Source organism: Ursus americanus, chromosome 31, assembly GCF_024610735.1.
Source record: "Ursus americanus isolate L20-20 chromosome 31, mUrsAme1.1.p, whole genome shotgun sequence".
Taxonomy (NCBI): Eukaryota; Metazoa; Chordata; class Mammalia; order Carnivora; family Ursidae; genus Ursus; species Ursus americanus.
Window position 1 is genome coordinate 34,341,339 of NC_142157.1, and position 27,401 is coordinate 34,368,739.

Here is a 27,401-nt window from a genome sequence, read left to right on the forward strand (position 1 = left end):
AAGAATGAGATAGAATATAGAAAGATACAGAAGGACTCATCTATACCTACCTAATTCTCTTTGATTAAGTGATTCCATTCCAGAACTATGCTTTGAAATACATCAGCATAAATGCAGAGGAAACAGTCAAAGAAAAAGGAAACAAGTCTTTCAACCAACCAGATACCAGGTCATATTAGAGTAAATTACGCATAGTAACATGATGATATGTAATGAAGCTGTTAAATTAATTTACGCCCCAACTATATACCAAGTGCCTCTTATTGCCAAGCATGAAATGTCTCATGGAACATGAAAAATGCTTATGCTATGATATTATGTAAAAAATGGAACAAAATTACATATGAAGCATGCTCATAAGCATAACCATGTAAAAAATCCCCCTCTCCAAATTCATGCCTTTAAGGCTTGAAAGGAGTATTTTAAAGTATGCTTCTGTGATGGGTGGGTATGCCATTTTATTTCCTTCTCCTAGGTAATTTTTATATTTTTCAAATTTCTTCAATGAAGAAAACAAATTAAATAGGCTTGTGTTCTAGAGACAGGTTATACCAGCATCCAGCGAAATGGCCCATGGTTCTAAACCAACTGATCTGTGGGGCTCACACCTTCTCTCATGGATGGAATCCGGTGAGGGTTTCAGCTCAATGCTCCATTTTGCTTTACTCTTGTTCCTGATGATGCCAAGGAGTGTGTGTGTGTGTGTGTGTGTGTGTGTGTGTGTTCAACTGATTTGTCTTAAACAGAGGCTGACTTCAGCAGAACCTGTCCCACCTGGGGTCCCTGGATTCATTCAGATTGGCTGGGCTCCAGGGTCCTGCACTTGGCAAGCGTCTCCAGCATTTGACATGAAATACAGCCCATGGATGATATTGTGCCATTGTTTCAGGGGCTGAATTTGCTCTCTGTGAAGGTTCCAGTGCTCATGACCAAAAAAAAAAAAAAAAAAAAAAAAAAAACAACAAAAAAAACCCAGCACTGAGGCACTGAGACACAGGTGCTTTCCTGCAGCGGGGAGAGCTTCTCATTCCTAAAGACGAGGACTGCGCACAGCCTACCTTCCGAATCCACGAAGGAAATACGCACCCCTTGAAGATGTCTGAGCAGAGCTGAGTTGTGGATGTGAGGTGCCCAAGAGTTGTGCGGAGGACACAAAGGAGAGTCCGGGGGGCTGATGCTGGCAGGGGAGTGAGGACAGGCGGTGCGGTGTGGGCCAGGGCAAGGACTTGGTGTGTCACAGGAAGATTTTAAGCAGGAGAGTAGCCCCATGTAATTTTTATTTAATTCGACATTGTAGTCTCTCTGTGTGAAATGCATTGCAAGGAGGATGACAGCAGGCAGGGGACCCGGGAGGGTGTGGCAAGATGCTGGCGGACGCTGGATGTGTGTTCACGGGGAGGCAGCAGGGCTGTGACGAAGTGGGTGGTTTGTGCAAAACAAGGAAAGCCATCCGTGGTGCCCATAGGGCTTGGGTATGGGCATCGGGAATGATGGGGTTGCACTGGGCTGAGCTGAGAAGAAAGCGGGCAGAGCCCGTTGGTGGTGGGGAGGTGGCTCAGAAGGTCGTTCGCTCATGCAATGCCTGCCTTGGCTCATAACGTGCGCACGGAAACGTCCAGTGGGCGGCTGTGTGTAGGACGCTGAGCTTTTGTGGGAGCTCAGGGTTGGGCAGAGCTTCCCCATCACTGGCACGCAGGTGGGATACATGCGTAACTCCTGGGGTCCAGTGCAAAATGGAAATGTGGCTCCCTCGATGTTAAGTTGTTAACACTTGGAGAGGACAGCAGCAGGCCCTTGGACCGAGGGCGGCTCCGCACGTGTCCCCCGCCCGTGAAGCTGGCCATCGGTGGCACTGGGAGAGCCTCTGAGAGAGGACGTGGGGCTTGTGGCTGAAAGGGGACATGCGCCCAGTGTTGGTAGAAGCCAACGGAATAGGCCAGAGAGCCAGGGAAAGCTCTTTCGTGGAGAGAAAACGGGGAGAAGGCTGCAAAACCCGGGAGCTCGAAGAGGAAGCCCAACAGGGGGGCGGTGGCTGTTGGCTGCGAGCCGTAGCCATACATGTAGGGGGAGAAGGTGGGGAATCCCCCACTGGATTCTGCACCGTGAAGCCCCCAGGGGCTGTGAGGCTGGAGGAAGACAAAGTCTTGGTATGAGAGTCTGGGATGAGCGTAACCACAGGAGGCTCTTTCTATCAAGGGTGCCCTAAAGGTCTCTGCCTGACAGGGGTGTAGACCCCGGAGCAGACCACTGAGTCCTGCCTCGCCGACGGGAAGCTGGGCCATGTGTGGACCAGGGAGAGGGTGGAGGGGGAGCTGAAAGGCAGCACTGGAGGACCCCCACCTCAGGTGCAGAGGCTCCAGGAAGCCTCATGGGGATGCCTGCAGGTGCCCTGGTCCTTGCCTTTCCTGGTCCCCCTTGCTGTCCTGCCAAGACGACTGGACCAGTGAGCGGCACACGGGGTGAGGAGGAGACCATGCACCTTCCCCAAGGTTGGCTTCTTGAGGGACCAGAGCCTGCAGATTTGAGCTGCAGTTTCCTACACTGGCCTGGGCTTCTTTACGCCTGACAGTGTCCCGGGAACTCTGAGATCTGGGGAAATATACCGGAACGGACGACCACGTGAGTCACTGACAACCTAGAGAGAGTTTGCTTGGGTCTTTGGGTTAAAGTCTGACCGCAGAGGAGACGGTGGGCAGTGGAGTCAGGGGGCATAGGAAGTGTCCAGAAGTCTTTCTGTAACAGGGAACCAGGGATCGGCTGCCAGATAGAAGGGGGTGTGGGTCCGGGAAGGGGTTTTGTTTAAAGATGGTCCACATGGCAGGCTGTTTGCAGGTGGTAGGGGAAATCCCGGAGGAAGAGAAAATCGGGCTCTAGAGAGAGACAGGCAAACTGCAGGATAGTCGGTGCATGGGGCAGTCTGGCCGCCACTGGCAGCAGGACTGTCCGTTCCTGCCATTTCTGCCATTCCCACTGTTCCTGCCTCCCCGGGCCAGCACACTGAGGTCCAGGGCCGGGAACCCGGCTGGGAGGCAGTGGGATATAGACGTTCTCTTCTGATTGTTCCCGTGTCCTCCGTGTAGTGATAAATGGGCTGGATGAAAGGATGGGAGGATGTCAGCGGCGAAATGCTTGGCTTTTTTTTTTTTTAATTTTTAATTTTTAATTTTTTTTTAGGGATGGGGGAGAGGCAAAGGGAGAAAGAGAAAAGAGAGAGAATCTTTTTAATTTTTTTAAATTTTTTTTATTTTAATTTTTTTTTTTTTATTATATTATGTTAGTCACCATACAGTACATCCCTGGTTTCCGATGTAAAGTTCGATGATTCATTAGTTGCGTATAACACCCAGTGCACCATGCAATATGTGCCCTCCTTACTACCCATCACCAGTCTATCCCATTCCCCTACCCCCTCCCCTCTGAGGCCCTCAGTTTGTTTCTCAGAGTCCATAGTCTCTCATGCTTCATTCCCCCTTCTGATTACCCCCCTTTCTTTATCCCTTTCTTCCCCTACCGATCTTCCTAGTTCTTATGTTCCATAGATGAGAGGGACCATATGATAATTGTCTTTCTCTGCTTGACTTATTTCACTTAGCATTATCTCCTCCAGTGCCGTCCATGTTGCAGCAAATGTTGAGAACTCGTTCTTTCTGATAGCTGAGTAATATTCCATTGTATATATGGACCACAACTTCTTAATCCAGTCATCTGTTGAAGGGCATCTCAGCTCCTTCCACGATTTAGCTATTGTGGACAATGCTGTTATGAACATTGGGGTGCATATGGCCCTTCTGAGAAGAGAGAGAATCTTAAGCAGACTCCATACCGAAGTAGGGCTCGATCTGACCCTGAGATCATGACCTGAGCCAAATCAAGAGTAGGATGTTTAACCGACTGAGCCACACAGGTGCCCAATGTTTGGCGTTCTTGAGTGACGTTCTGAGCAGATGGACGGTGAGTGCACTGATGCCTCCAGGGTCACAGAAGTCCCCTCCCTGTCTCTTCAGGGACAGCATGTGGGTGGGAGACGGCGGTTCACACCAGATCACACCTGGGAGGTATTTTTTAAAAAGAGCTGTTTGTCCCCATGCTGGGAGGTGCTGACTTCCAGAGAAGTGGCTTTAGGGCAGCTCCCCGCCAGTCTCCCGTCTGGGCCACCCCTTCCACAGATTTTGCTCCATCCAAGTTTGCGGTCATTATTGGGTTGAACCGCATGAAGTTGCCGATATTCTGGTTTGGACACAAATGGCAATTTCCACGGCCCAGCCTCACACATAGAGATTTCACCTCAGTGAGAGTAAAAGTGATTGCCCTCCCCTTCAGTTTTGTAGGAGTTCAGGATAACTTCATGTCTACAGCCTGCGAGAACTCCATGGGGGAAGAGAGGTGCATAAAAATCTAAGTGCAAGTGACACGGAACAGCGACTTTCTGACAAACAACCACGTGGACCCCCCACTTTGGTCCCAGGGAGCGCTTGGGGCTGCTGGTGGTCAGAGCTGCCCCGGGGCGCCCGACCTGCACAAGCTCACGCCCTTCCCGAATGGGGTGCCGAGAATCCTGGGAATCTGGGCCTCGGCAGGTGCACATCAGCCAACAAAAGTAAGATTCGGGCTCAAATTCGAGCATTTCTGGAAGTCACCGTGTCATTTTCTCTAGAGACCGAGACCCTATTGACGAAGGCAGTGGGTCATTTTTACATCTTACCCTCTATGGGATGAACTTATTTTCTGTAACACTCATGAAATGAAATATGAAATAATAATAATGAACTAAAAAGACCACAGAGTAAAAATTTTCTTTTATTGAACCATATATGCAAATATATGTATATAAATTCATGCTACGAAAAAATAAAGAAGGAAAGAAATACCACAGTACCAAAAAGTTTTAAAAATCTAACAGCAACTTTTAAGAGCTCAGACTTTACTGTTTTGATGACATCCTGATATAACAATATTTTATGTAAATATTATTGTCCAGGAGCCTATAAGTGCTTTTTAATAAAAAAAAATATTGCTAAAGGCAAAATTTAGGTAATTAAATCATACCACTGATTTAAGATTTGATATTCCTCATTTGTTTTTTAGTTCTAAATGAAGCAGTTAATAATTTAAATTGAATTAATAATGAATTAATTATTGTAAAATTGAAATAACCAATTAATTTCAATTTTAAACATAATTTCCTTCCTTAGCAAAAATATTCCAGTGAAATAAAATTTGCACTGTTTTCAGTTTAAATGCAAATGTGCCACGCGTTCTCGGAGAATGACTGAACTAAGTTAACTCTCTTTCCTTGCTCTTTGCAATCCTTGTGCTATGAGCCTTCCTACGAATCTACTCTCTCAACTCAGGAACTTGTGGGACCAGAGGGTAGGAGGTGGGATCTAGCCTCAGAGGAAGCTGGAAACATTTGGAGCCCTAGGGACTTCCAACGGGATCCAGCGTTGGAAGCGGAGCCCGCGTGGGGTTGAATTAACTGCGTGGAGAGACAGAGCCAATCCAAGAGTCAGCGATGAAATGTGCCAAATAGAAGCTTACCTATGTGTTATCAACGCTGAACAGCAAGCACAGTGTTGCTTAGAGCCTAAGCCACCAGATGACTTTGTTCCCTCGGGGGAGTGTTTAATTACTGGCACTATAACTATTGCCAAGGCGGGGCTGTCATATAAGACACGCGGACTTGTGGTCAGTGTTACCATCGTTCCCACTGCCCGCCCTCGGGTCGGCACCTCGGGTCTTCCTGAAAAAGCCACAGCTCTGATTTTCATAGTCGTGTAATGCCTCCCGACATTTTCCTGGTTACTGTGCTTGGGGCTAGGATTAAGTCAGGGGCGTACCCTCGTACGGCAGCTGGGGACACTGGTTTCTGAAATGTTTTATCGTTTTACAGAATGCTTGCTCACAGGGCAGCCCCGTTGGAAGGAGCACACCGCTTGTAGCATCTTGCGTAGGAGATGCCTCCTATTTGGACCCTGGTATAGCTTACTGACGGTGGCAGAGACAGCTGTCAAGCAAATGGGTGAGAAAAAATAGCATAATTTACAATGAATCACTCATGAGCTGTATTTCTCCTACAACGTAGGAGATGGAATATGAGACAGCAGCTAAAGATATGAGTACACGAATTAATACTGACTTGAGGAAGCCCTGTTTTCCAGCCTTTATTGTATTTCTAACGACACGAGGAATTCCAAGAAAGCTTCACACGTCTTGGCTTCAGTGCTAAGGAGCCATATATGCATGTATGCATATTTAGTATGTAGCGTGTATATTTGTATGTGTGTATAGAGATATGTCTATACAAGTATATTTAGTACTAATACATTAAAATACATTAAAAATGTATTAAAAAGATGAGTAACTACTCATGAGCACTTTTAAGTATTGTAGCCAATGATACTAATCCAGAGAATTCTAATTGTCTTGATTTCCAGAAGTGGTTTATTTGTCGAATTGAGGATACTTTCCATGTGCTCCAGCTCCACCCCATTGGACAGCTCTTCCTCTCTCTGCCCCTCAGAAGTTCAGAATCCAAGAACTCAATGTACTTAGGCCACTTTTCAAGTGCCGTCTTCATTGACCATGGAGTTCAAGAGCTCCTAAGACTACTACAGGCTATCTATTCTTACTTCTTTCTTTTCTCTATAGTGAGAAGGAGTTCAGAGAGAAAAAGCAAGTTGCCTAAAAATCCCCAAACTCTTCAGTGGCAGAGCCAGACTCTAAGTGGGTCTCCTGACCCTCACCCAGACGTCATCCGCCGCCCGAATGGTCTCTGGTGTTGTGAGTGGCGTGTTTTACTGGAGTTCCACCCGTTCTACAAACATCAACTGAGGAGCAGTGCTGTGCGATCCTGCTAGTGAGGCCAATGGCGGGGGGTTCTCGGTGAAGTTAGGAAAGCCACAGCATCTGTGCCATACTCGGGCTCCAAGAATATCATCCACGGTGGGAAGAAAGGGCTCGCAAGTCTGAGATCCGCAGACGTGTTGGAATTGGAAGATGTTCAGATGTTAGCAAGGCAAGGTGGTTCCTGGGTTGAATCAGGAGTACTGCAAGGGGTAGCCCCCAGGGGTCAATGCGGTTGACCCTCTGCCTCAGTCTGGCTGCTGTAACAAAGCACCACAGGTTGGGACAGCTCTGGAGGCTGGACGCCCGAGACTAGGCTGACCGCAGTCTTGAGCTCCGGTGACGACCTTCTTCCAGGTCACACACCACTGTCTTCTGGTGTCTTCACAAGGCAGACAGAGGAGAGGGGAAGCTGGCCCTCCCATGACTCTCACCGGGCACTAATCTCATCATGGTGGCCCCTCCCTCAAGACCTTAGAGAATTCTAATCACCCCCCAAAGGCTCCACCTCCAAATACCATCCTAGCGGAGGTCCGTGCTCAACGTAGGAATCTGAGGGAGGACGTAGACGTTCAGCTCACAATGTCCTCATTACTTGCAGACTCCATGTTTGCAAGTTTGCCTACATGTTACCATTCATTTATTTGTAACCCCAGATGAGTACTTCCAGTGCTTTCGTGGTTGGACGTGGGCAGAGCAGCAGGTCAGTTGAGTCAGTGAACACCAGGTTGCCGGATGAGGCAGAGAAGGAGGTGCCCTGCCTCCTATTCTGCTCTCACCCTGCAAGCAAGCGCCCTTTCCACGGCGTAGTTACTGCCATGTTTTTCACATTCTTGCGTTTTCCACCGGAGATGTCGTTGTTTAAAATGGCCCCCACGCACAGTGGGGAAGAGCCATTGGTGCTCCTGGAGCAGGAAGGCTTTGGACGTGACTCGGAGAGAAATCGTGGGCCAGGTCAGCTTCTCCCAGGTGTGGGACACGGCGCTGTTGGCTGCGGGTGCGATGTTATTGACTTGACAATGTATATTCTGTACGGTATCTTTCAACAGAAGATGCAGGAAACAAGGTTAAGTATGGACTGATTGACAAAAATCCTGTGCCAGAGGCTCGCAGGAACCAAGCCTGTGTTTGCCCAGGACCATGGTTCAGTGCTTGCTAATTCAGGGTCCACGGCAACTTCATCGAGCAGAACTGCACACGTAACCAGAGTCAGGGGGACCTCGAGATTTGCTCCGTGAAAGGTATGAATATTCACACAATTGGAGAGAGAGAGACTTTACATCACCTCATGCCAGGGCAGGTTTTATCATTTATTTATTTTGGGTTAAGCCGGGTGCTGCCACCAGATGATATAAGAAAAAAATGTTGGCTTTCAAGTAAGGGCTGCGATTGTCTGTTAACTGCTATAAATCCCTGTATGTTTTACAAAATGGAATAGTGTGTTAATTGGCTTAGCATGTTGTGGGCAAATCTATCAATACATCATTTCTTGAAGTTTTAAAATTAATTACCTTTAAAAAGTCTTCTTACAATTGTTTATATACTTCTTTTGTTTAGCAAATGTCTTTCGTTAATCCTGGGAAACCAAGTTGCAGTTGAACACTGTTGACTTATCACCAACCCGAAAATAATAAGGTACAAACTGTGGATTTATTAGAGACAATTCTTGCTTTCCCATGCTCAGGGGTGAAGGCAAGGCGCGGATTTACAGACAAGAATTACATCTCATCTAAATCGTGGTTACAACCTCCCCTTTCCAGCAGGCCCTTTGTTAGAGCAGCTAATGGGCAGCAAATTGGTTGATTTGAGCTGTATCTCCTTGCTCTACCCTGGGGATGCTGTTAATGAGAAGCAAAATGACCAAGATGGCCGCAGATGAGAAGAGAGTCCACAGAGCAACACGTGGATGACGGGGCTCTGGATGACGAAGGCTTGACTATAAAGTAGAAGAGGAAATTGGGGGTTACATATACACACATAAAAAAAGACAGTTTTCTTTTTGTGTTTAAGTGTTAAGATTATTTTATTAATATATATATGGGTATTTTCAAATAAAAAGTTCCAAATCAAAAGACGTGTATGTAATAAGTGTTTACTTGGAAGTTAAGATCTAACACTATGAACTTCAAAGGCATAACATATGCTTGTGCGCTTTTCAGTTATTGTTCTAGGTCTGTGTTTGAGTGAAAATCTATTCCTGAGCAATTTAGAAGCAACTTAAAAAGCAATTTGGAAGTGCTTTCTGTCTCATGCCTTTCGACCGAGTGGGTGCTAATGTTAATAGCCCACCGCACATCCAGGTGTTTTCTAAGTATCTTGAGTTGCGTGTGCGTGTGTATAATATAATAATAATTTGAGACGTGGCAACCGCTTCAGCTATTTAAGATCACAGAAGAGTTTAGAGAAAATTGAAAGTGCTTTCCTATTTTTGGTTGGGTTTTATTATTTCTACATTTAAATGCATAGCTATTATGGCAATTATTTAAAAAACATTTTATATGAATTAAATTATTTGAAATATATTTGTGCTCTTGGAAATCTTAAATATATATTGTTTTCAGTATACCTCGAATTTTCCAATGGATCTTAGTAATTCACATCATCAGTTAAGATTTCATCCTAAATCCATGAAGGAATAATAACTGGAATCTGATTGTTACGTGAGTATATAAATAAAGGAATTCTGGCACACATGAACACACACATATATTTGTATTTTGTAAATGGACACTTTTTTTATTTGTGACTTGAGGACAGCAGTGTGACTATCAATAATATAGGAAATGACTACTTTGATTTTGAGCACAATTCAGTATTTTTTCAAACTTTGATGTGTAAAAAGTCCAATTGTCCTGGCCGTCGTGATAAAGGACTTCAAAGGACTGGAGAATGGTAGGAGAATATAGTTTGTCATAGTGAGGCTAAAATTCCCTCGGAATTCCTCGGAATAGGGAAACAGCTCTCAGTATGAGCCATCTTCTTAGAAATGGTCTCACAGTAAGGGTCTGGCCTCCCCTTGACCACGTGGGCAGAGTTGTGATGTGCTGCTCTCTCCCCACTGTTGTGGCTGCCCATACACAGGAGTGGGGGCGGGGGGTGCTGGCACTTGTGGGCAGGTGGTCCCTATGCTCACGGAAGAGCTCGTCAGAGCCAGCGTCCCAGTGCCCTTGACTCAAAGGCAAGAGGAGCTGTATTTCTAGGACTTTGGACAACGGAAGCACTGTGATTAGCCAGTGGCCAAGCCAGAAGTGGATAGAGATGCTCATTCCAAGATGGCGGCCAGGTGGGACATCTCTGTGATCCCACACCCATGGTTCCCACCAACATTAAGGAAGCAAAGAATTCAGAAGAGCTGAAGAGACCATGAGATAATTGCGCACCTGGAGGAGATGGGATGTGTTCTGCACGGTCAATGGAGACCCTGCCGGCAGAGGAGGCTTGGGTGCAATCAACTGAGTGGAAAGGTCTGTAGACAGCCAGGTTCGGTGTATGCAGCTGCTGGGCAATTCTACCTCACTTTTTTCTCCCCTGTTGTTTAAAAGCAAACTCCTAGGATAAAGAATTTCTTTGCTATCTTGAGTATACATTTCTAAGTCATGTTCCTTTTTCAAGAGAATTACCCATGATCGTCAGATACGTGATAGTCCCGGCTATTCACATTCTAGGAGAAGAGGGTGGGTTTCCACTTCCATGACCCTCTGTGAGCTGCCTGCTTCCTGAGCAGGTGCTTTCCAGGGGTCTTGGGTGATGGAGAGGCTGACAGGTACATTGATCAAATTTCCCCCATTATCTCTGTAATGATTCATGATCCATTGGCTATCTTCCAGCTCACGTTGGACAATAATACAACTGCCTTCAGCTTATCAGAGGAATCTTATCAGACCCTTCTTACTGTCTGGGAGATGTAATGTCAGACTCGGTCAAGTCACATTCTGATAGACGTTAGCATTACTCACAATTTTTTATTCCCTCCTCTCTAACAGGATTATCCATCCCTGTCCTTGCCCTGACTCGCTCTGGAAGGAGCATCCTTACCCACTGCCGTGGTGGACTTGGCTATGCAACTTGTTTTCATCAGCAGAACGTGAGCAGATGTGCCCAGATGAACAGGAGCTTTAAACGTGATTGTAGGTCCAGCTTGCCTTCTCTCTTGAGGACATCATCTCTGGAGAGGGGCTGCTCCCTCAATGGGGGTCCTAGAATGGGAAGGCATGGAGTCAGCCAAGCTGCAATATGTCTGTAGCCTGGGACGGAGGCCTGAGCAACTGGCAGCCCTCAATTACGTGGGTAGGAAACTAGTGTTTGTTATTTTGAGCCACTGAAATTTGGGGGCTGTTTTTGCATAGTGAGTGCATACGACAGATACATACACTACAGGCACCATGAGAGAATATCATACTGGGCAAAGTCTGAACAAAGAGCGGAGTCAGCGAGCCAAACCAAGAATCTCAGTTCTTCATTGCCACGGTAATGTTATATGACAAGGCAAACTTAGTGTCTTAAAGGACAGGACTTGATTTAGCTCATGAGTTTGTGTGTGTCTAAGAAATCGTGACTGTTTGCAGCTGTGAGATTCTTTTGGTCTCAATAGGGCTTGCTTAGCCATGTGGCAGTAGGTTGACTATTATAAGGGCAGTGGAGGCCACTCAGGCCTCATTGTCCAGCAGGCTGGCCGGGCCATGTTCAGATGGCAATGTCAGAGTAGAAGTGGAAATGCACAAGGGCTTTTTGGGTCTCTGTTTGCATCACATCTGCTAATATCTTGCCGTAGCCAGTCCCGGGGCACATCAACAGACTCCTAGGATGCCCTGACCAGGTCGGGGGGGGGGGGCACAGAGTTATATGGCAATGGTCAAGGACACGGAAAGGGTGAAGATGTGGGGAGATTTGGCAACCTACCACCAAAACACTAGACACAGAAAGTGGAATGAGGGGTAAATGCAGGTAAAGGATAGGAAGTATGCTGGTGTGGACTGCCTGCTGGGTGGGGTGGGAGAGGAAGTGTGCGGCTCAAACTCCTGGGACCCACCTGATGGTTCTTCTGACTCGACCCAGTGCTTTCTTGCAGACTCTGGTGATAATCCTGCCTTATGGATCTGTGAGGACTATTTTGTTTTTAATATTTGTATTTTATTTTGTGAGGGCTACTTCTATGTGTCAACTTGATTGAGCTATCGGATGCCCAGAGAGGGGGTGAAAGGTGATTTCTGGGTGTGTCTGTGGGAGCCTCACGGAAGGAGGTCAGCATTTGAATCAGTAGACTGAGTACCAAAGATCTGCCCTCACCGATGCAGCTGAATTTATCCCGTTCGCTCAGGGCCTGAATAGAACAACAGGGTAGAGGAAGGGCGAATTCTTTCTCTGCTTGAGCTGGGACACCCATCTTCGCCTGCCCTCGAACATCAGAGCTCCTGGTTCTTGGGCCTTTGGCTTGGGACTGAATTTCACTGCTAGCTTCCCTAGGTGTCCAGCTCGCAGATGCAAGATCGTGGGACTTCTCAGCTTCCGTAATCACATAAGCCAACCCCTTATAGTAAATTTCTCTCTATATATCTCTGTATACCCCATTGCTTCTGTTTCTCTGGAGAACACTGACTAGTGTAGGATCTAATCAAAATGCACATTTTAATTCATGCTCAAGCTGGTTATTCTCAGGGCCCGGGGTTGGTGTTTTCCACCCAACTGTGGGGTGAAGAACATCAGCTAAGACACTATAGGAAAAGAAAGACAAAGTATGCATTGAACCCTGCTGCTGCTAGCCATAGTCTATTAACAGGTTGGTAAGTGCTTATTTAGATATCTGAATTTGCTTTTGGATAAACTGTGATTTTGGCATGGGATGGGAATGTAGACGCAAAACTACCAAGGAAAGATACCTCTTCTTGCATTGAGTGACCATTCCCTAGCACTGAGAGCTAATCGTCAAAATCTCAGAATGCTTCACACTGTGGGATCAGCATTACAGATTTTCTGACAAACAGCTTTCATGCCAGTCATTTTAAAAAGTGAACAGAATATCTTTGAATACATTCTGTACAATTCAGTGATGAAATCCTACAAAGCGTATTTTCCCTAATAAATTAATTATTTTTCTTCCATTAGATAAAAAGTGGAAATTTGTATAGGGGAAAGTGCTTAGTTCTAAGTTGATTAATCTTTGCTATTTATGAAAGTATTTCTTTGAGTCACTTACAATTGAAACAGATTTTAAAAACTTCACCAGATAGATTAAAATATTCCTAATACTGATGTGTGCATTGAATTGAGTGACAAGACAGAGAGAAACAAAAAACAAAATAGTTATGGATCTCCAGAAATAGTTAAGGCATTTCTGAGCTTAATTACCAAGCTCTGGAGGGCACTGCATCCCTGCTGTCTCCTGGCAACACGCAGGAGAGATCCATGGAAACCGTCCACTTCCAGGAGCGCCCCCCTCAGCTTGAGAGCACAGTCTACGTGGTAATGGAGAGAGCGTTCATGATTAGCTCAGTCTTCAGTGCATGAGGTTGCAGTCCAGAGAGAAGTCACCAGGAGAACTTCAGAACCACTGAGCAAAACAGAGGACAAAGTGTCCTTGGAATTTGGTGTGATCAATCCTTTACTTGGCTGTGTCCAGTCCATTGATGAGCCTGTAAAAAATGTTCTTCGCTTCTGTTCTCTTGTTTTTGATTTCTAGCATTTCCTTTTGATTCTTTCTTAGCATTTCCATCTCTGCTTACATTGCCCATCTGTTCTTGCATACTGTCCACCTTTTTTATGATAGCCCTTAATATGTTAATCATAGTTGTTTTAAATTCCCTGCCCTGCTAGTCCCTGCCATAACTGAGTCTGCTTCATGTCTGCTTGTGTGTTTTGTCTTTCAGTATAGCCTGTAATTTTCTGTTGAAAGCTGGACATGATGTACTAGATAAAAGGAACAGGGTAAGGGTTCTTGTGGATTCTGCCTGTCAATTTCCACTATGGAAAGTTATGATTCTCTGTATCCACCTGTCTGTCTCTCCAGTGCTGGGGGTATTGATGTGCCCTGTGACCTCAATTCTTTGGTGAGTCTTAGAAGAGCTGTGAGTTTCAGTTTGCTCAGCATATATATGTACATTTTTTCTCTTGTTGGATGGAGTGATGACTTCTAAGCTTCTTACATGCTGGACCAGAAACTGGAAGTCAGTGTGGTCAATCCTTTACGAACCAATCCATGGCTCCTCCTTGATCGGCAGGACGAAGGGCACCTGTCATCAAATAAAATAGCTAATAGGGACACACTTTGGCCTGGAGATGGAATGGACACTATACACATAAACTGACTCATTTTACTCTTCCCTCCATGGCCTTGACGCCCTTCCCACATAAATCTTCTACTGGCAATGTGGAATTTGGTTTGTATTAGAGAACAGGAAGTTATGCGTTTGGAGGTAAACAGAAGTTTATTTTTGAACCATTCTATGCTATTTTCCCCTCAGCTTGGCCCTGTAAACCTTAAGAGGAACATTGCAGAAACAGAAATGAGCACCTGGAACACTTCAAGACTTGAAGAATACGATCTTGGAGACAGCAGTGTAAGTGTCAGGATTATTCCATCTGGGAGAGAAAAGACTGGTCCTCTTGACTCTATTACCAGACCGTGTACTCCTCAAAGAGAGAGTATGTAGTGTATTACAAAAGGCAGAGGCTTTGCCAGGCACGTGCTGTCACCAGTAAATGTTGCTGGTGACAGTGACTAGTTAGACCTCGTCTCACTGCCTAGCACAGTGCCGGGCACACAGGGATTTGCCGAGAGAAAATGAATGGACTGTACCAAATATGGCACCCTGCCCAGATTTTCTTCCTTTGCTCCAGAGAATAGAAGTGGAGGACAAGGGCTTCCATTTGTGCAGTTAGTGAAGTTAATTATAGGAAACAACCCTTCTGGTATTTCTGGGAGCATTTGCTGGGAAAAGTCAAGCACTTTCTTTCCCGTCCAATATTTAAGGTGGAAAGATTTAATTTTAATCCTACTTGATAGTGCTTGGGTCAACTATAAAATTATAATATTGAAAAATCACTTCGAAAGACTTTTCTTTTAGGAAGATTATCCTGCTAGGCTAAAAAAGAAACATATCATTATTGGAGGGATCCTTCCATTGTTACATTCGCTCCATAGCTTCGCTAAAGACCATTAACCTTGTCCCACAGATAATCCACTGGTAATGTTCACGGTTTCCCCCTGGATATTAGAATAAAAGACAAACAAATGTGTTCATACTTGTTTCTTAATGGTTTCTTTCAAAAAAGAAAATTTATATTTAGAGGTGGAAATGTCTTTTCCTTTGAATTAGAAAGGGAGGAGGATGGCGGTGATGAGGCTAAGGGCTGTAGTTGGGCGCCCGAGCGCACGCGGAGCGTCTAAGTAATACAGTTCTCGTAATTAACCAGTAGATTTCCAGGTCCAGCTCTTGCCCAGGTTCAAAGCCAGACAAGTCAAAGTTAATCAAGTGCAAAATGGCTCAAATTAGTACATCGCAAGTCGAGTGACAGACAAAGTAGAAGAATCCTGGGGCTGACACCGTCACCTCTCTCCAGGGCCCCCTCCTTCCTCCCTCTGGGCTTTGGTGTGAGCGGCTTGGAAGGGACTTGCCATCAAATTATCTCCGTCTGGAGGGACTTCATGCTTTGGCACTCCACCACACACGGACGTGCGCCTGCTAATGAGAGGGGCCCGCCATCGGGGAAGGCAATTCCACGTAGACATCTCCACCAAAATGGATTATTTCAGCCTCGTTGGTCACAGATTCCGTAGTTTTCCAGCGATTCATCTTACTATTAATAATGTCAGAGAATTTTAGGCCCTTGAATTAAATAATGATAAATAGGAGCCATGGAGTGCGCTAGGCTGAGGCCGTGCTGTGCATTTCCGCACGCAGCACTGTCAGGCCTGATAAATCGGATCCCTGAAATAGTTTATAAAGCACTGAATTGATGTGGCCGTTGGTGAGGGAGAGAATTAATGTTGCCGAATAGGCCTGTAGCCTAGGTTGGGTGAAAGCTGAGGAAAGCCTTTTAAATAAATGCTGTGTCCGTGTAGGAAGGAGTTGCAACCAGAGGTAAGGTGGTCACATGGGGAAATAATGTGCTTCTGTGACCTCGGGGGTGCCGGTCAGGTCAGGGAAGGTGCTCCGTGGGGGGCCCTGCAGGAAGGGTGAAGGGTGGTCATGGCCGCTCGTTTGTAATGGAGAACAGGGAGCACACAGGCCCCGGGAGCGGGATGAAGCCTGTTTGAGGAGCGGGCGGCTGTTTTCCAGTCCTGCGTGGCTGTGCCGATAATCCCTGGTGTCCTCGAGAGCCCTGTCTCATCTCCCCTCCCTTCCCAGGCCAGATTCCAACAGCTCGGCAGCCACTCTTACCCTCTGGTCCGCCCTACGTGTGAGGATGCTCTCATTAGGTCTTCACGGAGGAACCAGAACTCATTTCTTTTTTCTTAACACTTCTGTCACCAATGCCAGGTTGGGAAATGCTTGGATCACACGAGGAACACAGAGCTTTGAAAATATGCTAATTTGTAAGTACTGTTAAAATAGCATTGCAATGATTAGTGGAACTTTCCTAAAATTTAAGGTTGCATTCCAGTTTTGTTTGATGTCGGGAAAGGTCAATCTTTCAATGTTTCCCTAATGAGTTCGCTGCAGACTTGATTATCTTCATAGACCTCTGAGCATTTTCTGATCGTGGCGTCGTTTCTATTCCCCATTATCCGCCATCTAAGTAAGAGACTTTTACAGACGTCTCTCCGGAGAAGATTAAAGCAGATAAACAAACCCCTCACATTTTTGTAACTTCTCATATCTGCATGACATTAAAAGAAAAGTGGAAGGTGTTACATTTTTGTCTAAAGGGGTTGATCCAAAAGCCAAGTCAACACCGGGGCGTCCTGTCCCTTGGTTCACTTAATTTGTTCACTTCGTTTCTGTTTCTTTAGGCTTTTAGGAAGGTATGGACTGGAATGCAAGACAGGACTGGTGTCCTAAGCAGCTTTCTGACCACGTAGGATGGAAATGTACGTATGTTAAATATCTAGAGGACATTTAAAACGACATGTAGCCATTTGGCAGCACGATGCAGTGGGCTTTCATGGGAGATTTGCTCTTTTTGGTGGAACCATTGGGGGATTTTTACGGAAGAAAGCATCCGATATGGTCCTCGCTTGGGGCATTTCTCTTGAGACCATAGCAGAATACTGATGGAGACCTAAGCAGAGCCACGGTGAGAGACAGTCTCCTCAAATAAAGTCGTGTCCGCCCCGGCTGGCTGTGACTATAGCTTTGTCAGGGCAAAGACCCCAGAAGACCAGACAGTCACCGGGCAGACAACTCCTGATGGAGGGTCAGCCTGCAGGAGGCGGGTCAAGGTCTGCCTTTCCCTGTGTTCCAAAATGTCTGATAAAGGGTCCTCCTAAAACCCACTGTGACTGAAACAAGGGGAGCAGGGGTGTCAAGACCTCCCTGGGGGGAAGGCAAGAGTGGGGAACATAGGAACAACTTCCTATTGTCCTGGTGAGGAAGGGTCCCACTGGCTCGCTTTCCCACCTGAGAGTCCCGCCTGCTTTGGGGACACCCCTGCCCACCCAGCTTCACCCGCACGGACGTGTCGGTGAGGACAGAGAAGCGCTCCTCTGTGTGTCACATTCTCACATGGCAGCTACTTCCTGGAAGCGAAACGATGTTTTCCCTCAGGGACCACATCCCGGTGCTGGATCAGAGACGGGTAAGCAGGTGAGTAGGGCGCTGAGTAGGGTGACAGTCACTTCGGGTTGCCTTTACCCCTCCCGCATCGGGGAAAGCCCCCGAATCCGGGAACCAACTCAGTCCCCGCCAACCTGGGACGGTCGGTCACCCCACACGGTAAACGTTTCCCTGACGCGTGACTTGCCTTGAGTTTGGAGGACCCTCCACTTCGTGTTGTATTATTTTGGCTGGCCTTTGTGTTTTTTGTGGCGTCGAGCTCTTTAGATCGTACTGTGGCCCATGTAAAGGCGCAGAGCGCTGCCTTCTTACAATGACAGTTACACAGGATTTGGCTTCCCCACGACCGAGAGGGTTGTCGTAACCAACACACGTGACTGCCCCTGGTTAACTGGGGAACGGAGAACCTTCACCCCCAGCAGAGTGCTTGGCTTTTCCCGCCTCTCCTCCGGTTCGTGTTCCTCCGTAGCCTGCCGCGCACCAGGCGCCCAGTCCTGTCCCTGCCCTGGTGGCCTTGGAGGCCAACTCTCTGCTTCCCGACGGGCCATTCTAACTGACACGGACGCAAGCAGGTACGAAGTTCTCCTCCCCAGAAGGACGGGGCCAGGTCGTCCGAGAAGCTCCTGTGTCCTTTCGAGCTGATGGCCGTGGTCAGGATGCCCGGAGCTGCTAGGAGCCTGATTTGCCGAGCAGCTCCGCGTTCCTCGGCTCCGAGCGACCGAGGTGAAGATCATCGGGTTGCTCTGGGTCTCAAATCTTACGGAGATGCAGGTGCGGGCAATTTTCCCCCCAGGTGATTTGGTTTGGCTGGTTTAAGTCCTTATCAGCTTGGCTTTTCTTACTCCGAAATCGTTGTCTGTTCCGTAAGCTGATGGGCTACATGGCAAGCTGAAAACAAACGAACAAACAAAACCTACACGAGAGGCAGATGCAATCAGATACAGACGTTTCTTATGAGACCTGCTATTTATGATAGAAACACAAGGGGATGTCTGCACTCTGCCTGTCAGTGGATGTGGGTTCGTTGGTCTGGAGGCGAGGGACTGCTTGCGAGTGCTGGCGTGGGGTGAGCACAGCGCAGTGGGGACGCACCCTGGCTGTGCTGATGGCCCAGACGGACCCCCCACCATGCTGCGTGACACAGTCACTTGGAAGCCCACGCTCAGGGAAACAGGAAGGGCTCAACCCCACGCTGAGAATGTACAACTCCTGCATCCTTCTTGTGACTCTGGTGGAGGTCTCTAAATTGGGAGCAATCTTGCATAGCCCGTGGGCTCCCTCCGTGGGGTCCAGCCAGGTGAGCTAAAGATGAAATGTGACGGCAAGTGCGGGGCTGTTAACTGTAATGGACATGCCGTGTCAAGAGCAATAAACCAGCGGGGTGCACAGACTCGAGAGCGCTTTTATGAACACATCCAGAGGCTTATCGAACAGCAAGCACAGACTCACTAACAGAGGCGACAAGGCACAGGAGTCTGCTAGGCTCTCTGAGGCGGGGGGCAGCTCCTTCGCCCCAATAGCTTAGAGACCAGATATGCCTCCAGCACGGTGGGATGGATGTCAGAGAAGCTCCAGATACACCCCTTGTCTGGGAAGGGGGCACTGATGACTCAAGAGGAAAAGAAGATTTGTAGCTTCAAAATGGCCAGAGAGCCAGGGGAAAAAAACCCGATATACGAAGTGGGTAGGATTTATCGCACAGGGGAATTGGGAAGCTCCAGGGAAGTCCCCTAAATGAAATAAAATCCAGACAGCATCTCGTAGCCTGAGGGCCCCTGTGATGTCCCACGGGCTGCATCCCTGGTTGATCTCCCGCCTGTCCCCCCCACGTCAGGCAGCAGCCAGGTCAGGGGCTCAGAGGTTCTAAGAGTCCTCCTGCCTCAGGACCTTTGTGTCCTTTCTCTATTTTATGTTGAACCTTTTTTATTCTTTTTTTAAAATAAAAGTATAGTTAACATCCAGTGTTGTATGGGTTTCAGGCGTTTGTATGGAGATTTGACGAGCCCCTGTGCATAGCCTGAGCTGCTCTTGTGCTCTTCCTCCCCTCACCTACTTGACCCCTCCCCCAGCCCCCCACCCGCCTCCGCTCCCCCTCCCCTCCCAGCCCCTCCCACAACCAGCACTTTGTTCTCTGAGTTTCCCTCTGTTGTTCTGTTGTCTCTTGGTTCCTCTGTTTTGTTTCTTAAATGCCTTCATTCTTGCAAGGGCTCCTGCCCTTTTATCTTGAAAATGTCATCTTCAACTTTCTGCCCCAAGGAAGGTACTCCCTGCCCTCCTCCGAACTGCCACACCATTCAGAGAACATAGCAAAGCTGCCGTGATTTTATTCCCTTCTTTGCTTTTTGTCTGTGTCTCGTGGTGTTTTCTCCTCATTGCGCAGCGAAGACAGCATGACGCCTGGGACGTCGTAGGTGCTCAGTAAGTATTTGGGGAGCAAGTGAAACCGTCATTCTCACTTAGTTCCTCCTGCGTGATCTTACCATCCGAGATTCATCTGGCTTCGGAAGCATGATGTGAAAAGGCGGAGAGCGTGAGGATGGTCAGACGCTCTTGGTGCTTGACCGTGACTTACTCGCTCAGATTCGCTTTCTACCGGGGACTGAGGGTGCTTTCACCAACGCTGTCTGCAGGCATACCTATGCGTCCTTAACACTTTCCCTCTCTTCTCTCTTTCCACCCTCCTTAACTTTTTTGAGGAGAGGTGGGGGACATAGATAATGTATTATTCTCTCTCTCTCTCTCTCTCTCTCTCTCTCTCTATATATATATATATATATATATATAATTTTTTTTTTACAACCCTGAGATCAAACCTGAGCTGAGATCCAGTGTTGGTTGCTTAACTGACTGAGCCACCAGGCACCCCTCATATTTGTTTTTAACATTAAGATAAGTAATATGTCCTTACTCTGCAAAAGTGAGTTCCATTTATGTGATCAAATGATGTAAATTACATCAAATTAGATATATAATATGAAATAAAAATTCTCCTTTTTCTATCCCATCCCCACGTGCTGACCTCGGGTTTACTCTGCCCTCCAAAGAGAGGCGAGTTCTGTTAATAGTTCGGAATATATGCTTTCAAACAATTTTCTATCCATTTATGAGCTTCTCATTGTGTCCTTGTCGAACCATCTATTTATTGATTTCTGTCCTTTCCTTTGTTATTTCCTATTCTCTGTTTCCTCTGGGTTTATTCTCCTGTTCTTTGGGTGTTTTCCGAAGCTGAATGCTTAACTCATCAATTTCTTGCCTTTCTTCTTTCCTTTTTGAGCATTTAAGACGAAATTGCCCCTACATAGGGCCTCAGCAGCACGCTACAATTTTTTGACATTTTCAAAATTATAGTCCAGTCCCAAGTATTTCTCATTGACATTACGATTTCCTCTTTGAGAGACGAAATATTTGCAAAATATTTTAAAATTTTGAAACGTTTTTGCTTGAGATATTTTGTGATTCATTCCTAAATTAATTACGCTGTAGTAGAAAATGCAAGTTGTGCTCTTGGACACCTCGCTGTGTGTGAAATTTCGCTTGTGCTTAAAAAGGTCTTATGTTTGTCTCGTCCTGACGTTTCTGTGCTGCTTTTATTTTTTTCTCCTTTTCTGTCCTCTTTTGGATTGAGTAAATGCTTTTCAAAAAATACTCACTCTCTGTTCATTGTGTAATTTACATACAGAGAAACACACAAATCTTAAGCGTTGCAGTTCAATTAGCTGGAACCAATCCGGACCCCTAAATCCTTTATTGAAAGAAAATTTTCACTCTGCCAAACGTTCCCTCGTGCTTCTTTATAGCCGGTCTGCCCTCCACCTGCAGACCCCATACTCTCATTAATGCGACCTGTCCTGGAGCTCATGAAAATACGGACTCTTCTGCATCTCACTAGTCTGGTCTAGCATGTTTTCGAGGTTCTCCAGGGTTCCTGTGTGAAGGACTTCGCTCCTTTGACAACATTGCGGAGTGAGTGGTATTCAGCTGTATAAATTTGCCACCATGTCCTTTTTCAGTCTCTTCTGCCGGGTACGTGTGCCATCCCGGTTCTTCACTGCTCAGGATAAAGCTGCCATGGACATTCTTCCCTGCGTCTCTCTCTTTTTTTTTTAAGATTTTATTTTTATTTATTTATTCGACAGAGATAGAGACAGCCAGCGAGAGAGGGAACACAAGCAGGGGGAGTGGGAGAGGAAGAAGTAGGCTTATAGCGGAAGAGCCTGATGTGGGGCTCGATCCCATAATGCCAGGATCACGCCCTGAGCCGAAGGCAAGCGCTTAACGGCTGTGCCACCCAGGCGCCCCGCCCTGCGTCTCTTTATGGGTACGCATTTTTTGCTTCTCTTGGTAAGTACCCTGTGGTGGACCATCTCATTGATTGGGCGCACGCATGTTTAAGTCTGTAGGAAACCGCCAGACCGTCTGCAGAGCAGCATTTCACACCCCGCCAGCAGCGTGTGACACTTTGGGTTGTTTCAGTCCCTTGTTGATATTTGAGGTGCTCCAACTTTTTAATTTTAGCTGTTCTGATTCTGTGCTGTGTGGTGGTGTCTCCGGGCAGCGTTAATTTTCATCTCCCTGATGACCAATGATACCGAGCATTTGCATACATGTATTCGCTGTTGAAATATCATTCTTGGTGAAGTGTGTATCTTTATTCTGCTTATATTTTTAATGGGCCCTGGGGCGCTGCATTGTTGAAACACTGGATTTCTATGTTTTCATCGAGAAAGTTTGGTTTTGACAATAGTTCATCCATGAATGGGTCCTTGATTCCTTTTTTTTAAAGTATTTTTAAAAATATTTTATTTATTTATTTGCCAGAGAGAGAGAGTACAAGCAGGGGGAGAGGCAGAGGGAGAAGCAGATTCCCTGCTGAGCAGGGAGCCCGATGCGTGGGACTAGATCCCAGGACCCTGGGATCATGACCTGAGCTGGAGGTGAAGACTTAACTGACTGAGCCACCCAGGGGTCCCAGGGTCCTTGATTCTTTGGAGGCTGGTTTCTATTTTGTTTTGCTTTGCTTTCACTTGTTAAGGTGTGTCTGGAGTGGCCCTTATATCAGAGCTGGTAGAGCCCTCCTCTGGCCTCGGCTGAACGCTCTGGAGTTCGGGATGTCTGCACGCTCTGGACGGCTGGTTGGAACTTCTACTGAGCATCTGATCATAACATTTGAACATGCATCTTTCATAATACATGAACGAGGGAACCAGCCCACCCAGAGTTACTTGTAAAATAAAGTCGAATTTATTGGGTGAGGGTGCAGAAGGGGGAGCATCTGAGTCCATGCTTCCTCATCTTCTCGCCAACCAGAAATTCAGTCTTGGGTCTGACGGCTGCCGGGGATGGACTCCCTGGAGAGGGGCCCGCACTCTCTCCAGAGGGCATTCCGATGGGTCAGGAAACACTCATGTGGTCACATAGTGATGACCCCTGCCCTGATTTCTCCACTCAGCCTCACTGAGAATAGTGGGGTCTCGGTGTAGTTAGAATGGAGAAACCATGATTAGGTTTGGGAAATCACGTTAGAAGCAAAGCTGATTGTAACAGGGAGTTTTTGTATTGGATCGAGGGGATGCAGTTCAACAGTTAGCTAGAAGAGGGTAGGAAATGATGTGGATGATTCCAAATGAACTTTCTGAACAACATTCTAGAGTGGGGGGCACCTTTTTGCATATTTGCTATTTTCGCATTAACGTATAATACACCTACCATAACATTTACAAATGCACACGTCTGTGGTTTTCAGGATGCTCACAAGAAAAAGAAACCCGTGCTTATCAGACATCCCTTCCCAGCGGTCTCCCCTCGGTGTCAGGTAGTCGCTCATCAATGTTCTGCCTCCTGGCTTTGCCTGTCCGGGGACTGCATGTGAGTACGATGATGCAGCACGTGGCCTTTGTACCTGTGTCCATCCACGCTGCAACTTGTATCAGTACTTTATTCCTTTCTGTGGCTGAAGAATATCCCAGGACATACGCTCACTAGGTTTTGATGATTCATGTATCGGTTGATGGACACGGGAGTTGTTTGCACTTGTTGGCTATTATCAATAATGCTGCTATGAACAGTCACTTAAAGAGTTCTTGTGTGGACATATCTTCTCAGTTCTTATGGATACACGATTAGGACTGCAGTTGCTGGGTCATATAGTAACTGTGTTTAACTTTTTGAGGAAATGCCAGTCTGTTTTCCAAAGTGGTTACACTGTTTTACATTCCTATCAGCAACGTGCAAGGATTCTAATTTCTCCATATCTTCCCCAGAACTGTGATTGTCTGCTGTGCTAGCGAGTGTGAAGAGGGAATTCACTGCAGCTTTTGTTTGCATTCTCCTAATGACTAATGATGGTGAGCACCTTCTCATGTGTACTGGACACTTGTATACCTTCTTTGGGGAAATGTCCATTGAGGTATTCTCTCCATTTTTTTAACTGGTTTATTTGTCCTTTTATTGTTGAATTGTAAGAGCTCTTTACATATTCTAGATATGTCTTTTTTTTTAAAGATTTTATTTACTTATTTGACAGAGATAGAGACAGCCAGTGAGAGAGGGAACACAAGCAGGGGGAGTGGGAGAGGAAGAAGCAGGCTCATCGTGGAGGAGCCTGATGTGGGGCTCGATCCCATAATGCCGGGATCACGCCCTGAGCCGAAGGCAGACGCCCAACCACTGTGCCACCCAGGCGCCCCTCTAGATATGTCTTATATCAGATATATGATTTCAACATTTTCTCCTATCTTGTGGCCTGTATTTTCACTTTGTTCAAAATGTTTTAATATTGATAAATTCTGATTTATGTATATTTTCTTTTGTGGTTTATTTGGTATTATATCTAAAAAGTACTGTTTCGGGGCGCCTGGGTGGCGCAGTCGTTAAGCGCCTGCCTTCGGCTCAGGGCGTGATCCCAGCGTTCTGGGATCGAGCCCCACATCAGGCTCCTCCGCTATGAGCCTGCTTCTTCCTCTCCCACTCCCCCTGCTTGTGTTCCCTCTCTCACTGGCTGTCTCTATCCTGTCAAATAAATAAATAAAATCTTAAAAAAAAAAATAAAAAGTACTGTTTCATTCAAGGTCACAGAGACGCTTTCTTCGAGGAGTTTTATACTTTGAGTACTTACATTTAGGTCTATTACCCGTTTTGGGTTTATTTTTGTGTATGGTGAAAGGTAGGGAGCCAAATTAATTCTTTTGCATGTGGATATCCAGTTGTTCCAGCACCATCCCACAAGAAGACTACTCTTTTCTCAATGAATGATCTGGGCACCCTTTTTGAAAATGAATTTGCCATAACTATAAGGATTTACTTCTGGACTCTTAATTGTCTTCCATTGATCCGTATGCCTTTCTTACACCAATACCACACTCTCCATCCCTGTAGCTTTGTAGTAAGTTTTGAACTGGGAAGGATGAGTCCTCCATCTCTGTTCTTTTTCTAGATTGTTTTGGCTATTTTGTGTCCCTTGCAATATCGAAATAATTTTAGGATCAGTTTGTCAATTTCTGCAAAAACAGGTGGCTAGAATTTTCAGAGGTGTTGCACTGAGTCTGTAGACCAATTTAAGGTGTATTATTGTCTTAATAAGTCTTCGAATTCATGAACATAGACTGTTTTTCTATTTACCTGTGTCTCCTTTAATTTCTTTCAACAATGCCTTGTGGGAAGCATTTGTGTAGCTTTCAGTGTGTAAGTCTTGTACTTCTTTGGTTAAATCTATTCTGAAATATTTTATTCCTTTCAGTGCTCTTGTAAATAATGTAATGTTTCCTTAACTTCATTTTTATTTTGTCCATTGCTAGTGCATATGAACACAAGTGATTTTTTATATCCAATTGGAATCCTGCAACCTGAAGGGGCTCACTTATTAGCTTTACTGTTTTTTTTTAAGATTTTATTTATTCATGTGACAGAGAGACAGCCAGCGAGAGAGGGAACACAGCAGGGGAGTCGGAGAGGAAGAAGCAGGCTCCCAGCAGAGGAGCCTGATGTGGGACTCATCCCAGAACGCCGGGATCACGCCCTGAGCCGACGTCAGACACTTAACGACTGTGCTACCCAGGCGCCCCTAGCTTTACTGTTTTTTCCTCGTGTGGAGTCTACAGCATGTCTACAGAGAAGGTCATGTCATCTGCCAATAGAGATAGTTTTACTCCCTTTCCAATCTTGATGACTTTTCTTTCGTTTCCACCCTGTCTAAACTCATGTTAAATAGAAGCGATATCGGAGGACATTCTTGTCTTGTTGCTGATCTTAAGGGGAAAACATTCAACCTCTCACTGTTAAGCATGATGTTGGCTGTGGGATTTTTGTAGATGGCCTTTTTCAGGTGGAAGGAGTTTCTTTATGTTCCTAGTTTGTTGAGTATTTCCATTATGAAAGAGTAGTGGGTCTTGTCAAATGGCTTTTTGTCCACTGAAATAATCTTTTTTTTAACTCTATTAAGTAACTTTTTAGAACTTTATTAATGTAGAATGTACCTAGGCCACTGTCCTCCTTTCCATCCAAAGTTCTCCCCCATCCAACCTATACGTGTTGGAGACCCTGCAGGCTCATTCCTAAGTCCTTTCGTATGTCACTTTCACACATTTACCTTTGATGAGTTAGTAAGAACATTGAAGTGTCTACTCAGCAGCCCTTCCAAACTGATTTATATGTCAGCCCAAATGTTTTTTTCCAATCCAAACCCACATACCTGGGGCCTACCTGGGCTGGGCTCTGGGCATATTACAATGAACTTGTCCAAAGCCTCTCTATGAATCCCCACTCTGCTCTCCACCCACTCTTCCAATTGGCTTTGTTTTATGTGATTTCTTCCTCCATGCAGTCTTTCATGCCACAAATCTGGGCATCTGTTTTTGAGGAAGATATCCATTTTCCTTACCATGCTCATAAAAAAAGAAAAAATCAATGTTTCTAACTTTAAAACGTTCCTTGAGTTCACTGCTCTCATTTGGGGCAGAGCACCCACCTGTCTTCGGCCCCAGCTGCCCGCTGACCCTCTTGCAGTTCCTGGTCTGTGACAAGAGTCCTCCTCCATCAGGATATTCCACCTTGCTCCTTCCTTCTCTGAAATACTTCTCTGCTTCCTCCAGCTTTTATTTTCATTTTGGCGGGGGGAGCACTTAAAAACCTGTTTAATATATCGTAGCTACAGAAGAATGTGTGGAAAGAGGTTGTTCAGCAAACACTCACAGCATCGTTCATGAGTTTGGAAGCTGACGCACTGCCGTTGCTGAGAGGTCCCACAGTGCTGGCCCGAGGCACCCCCCACTGCCCGTTAGGTGACAACTCTTCTGACGTTAGAGTTCATCATGCCCTTGATTTCTTCATGTTTTAACACGTGTGTGCGCTCACACCCACACTCATACACACACACCTCAGGCCCTCGACGGCCTGGTTTTGAGCTTTATGGAAATGGAATATACTTCGTGTGTTCTGTGGCTTGCCGTTTTGGTGCAATGTTCTGTTGTGGCGATAACACCATACTCGTGCACGTGGTTGTCGGCAGTCTACTGCACGGATATACTAGAATTTATTTTCTCATTCTGCTATTAATGTGTATGTATCGTTTCTTCCAGTTTTTTCTCTGTTTTAAACGATGCTGTTTATGCGCATTTTTGTGAATGTCTCCTAGGATTTATGTCCCGGCATGCAGAATGAGATTGTCTCATCAAGAGAACTGAAAGCATGTCAGTGCTGCTGGAGCGTTCAGGGAATGTGTGTGTGTGTGTGTGTGCACGCGCGTGCGGTGATAACACGAAAGACCTGCAGGTAGTTGATCATAGAAGGTCTGGCGGGCCATTCTGAGGAGCTGGATCTCTAGCTTGAAGCCCGCTGGCACTCATCCGTCTA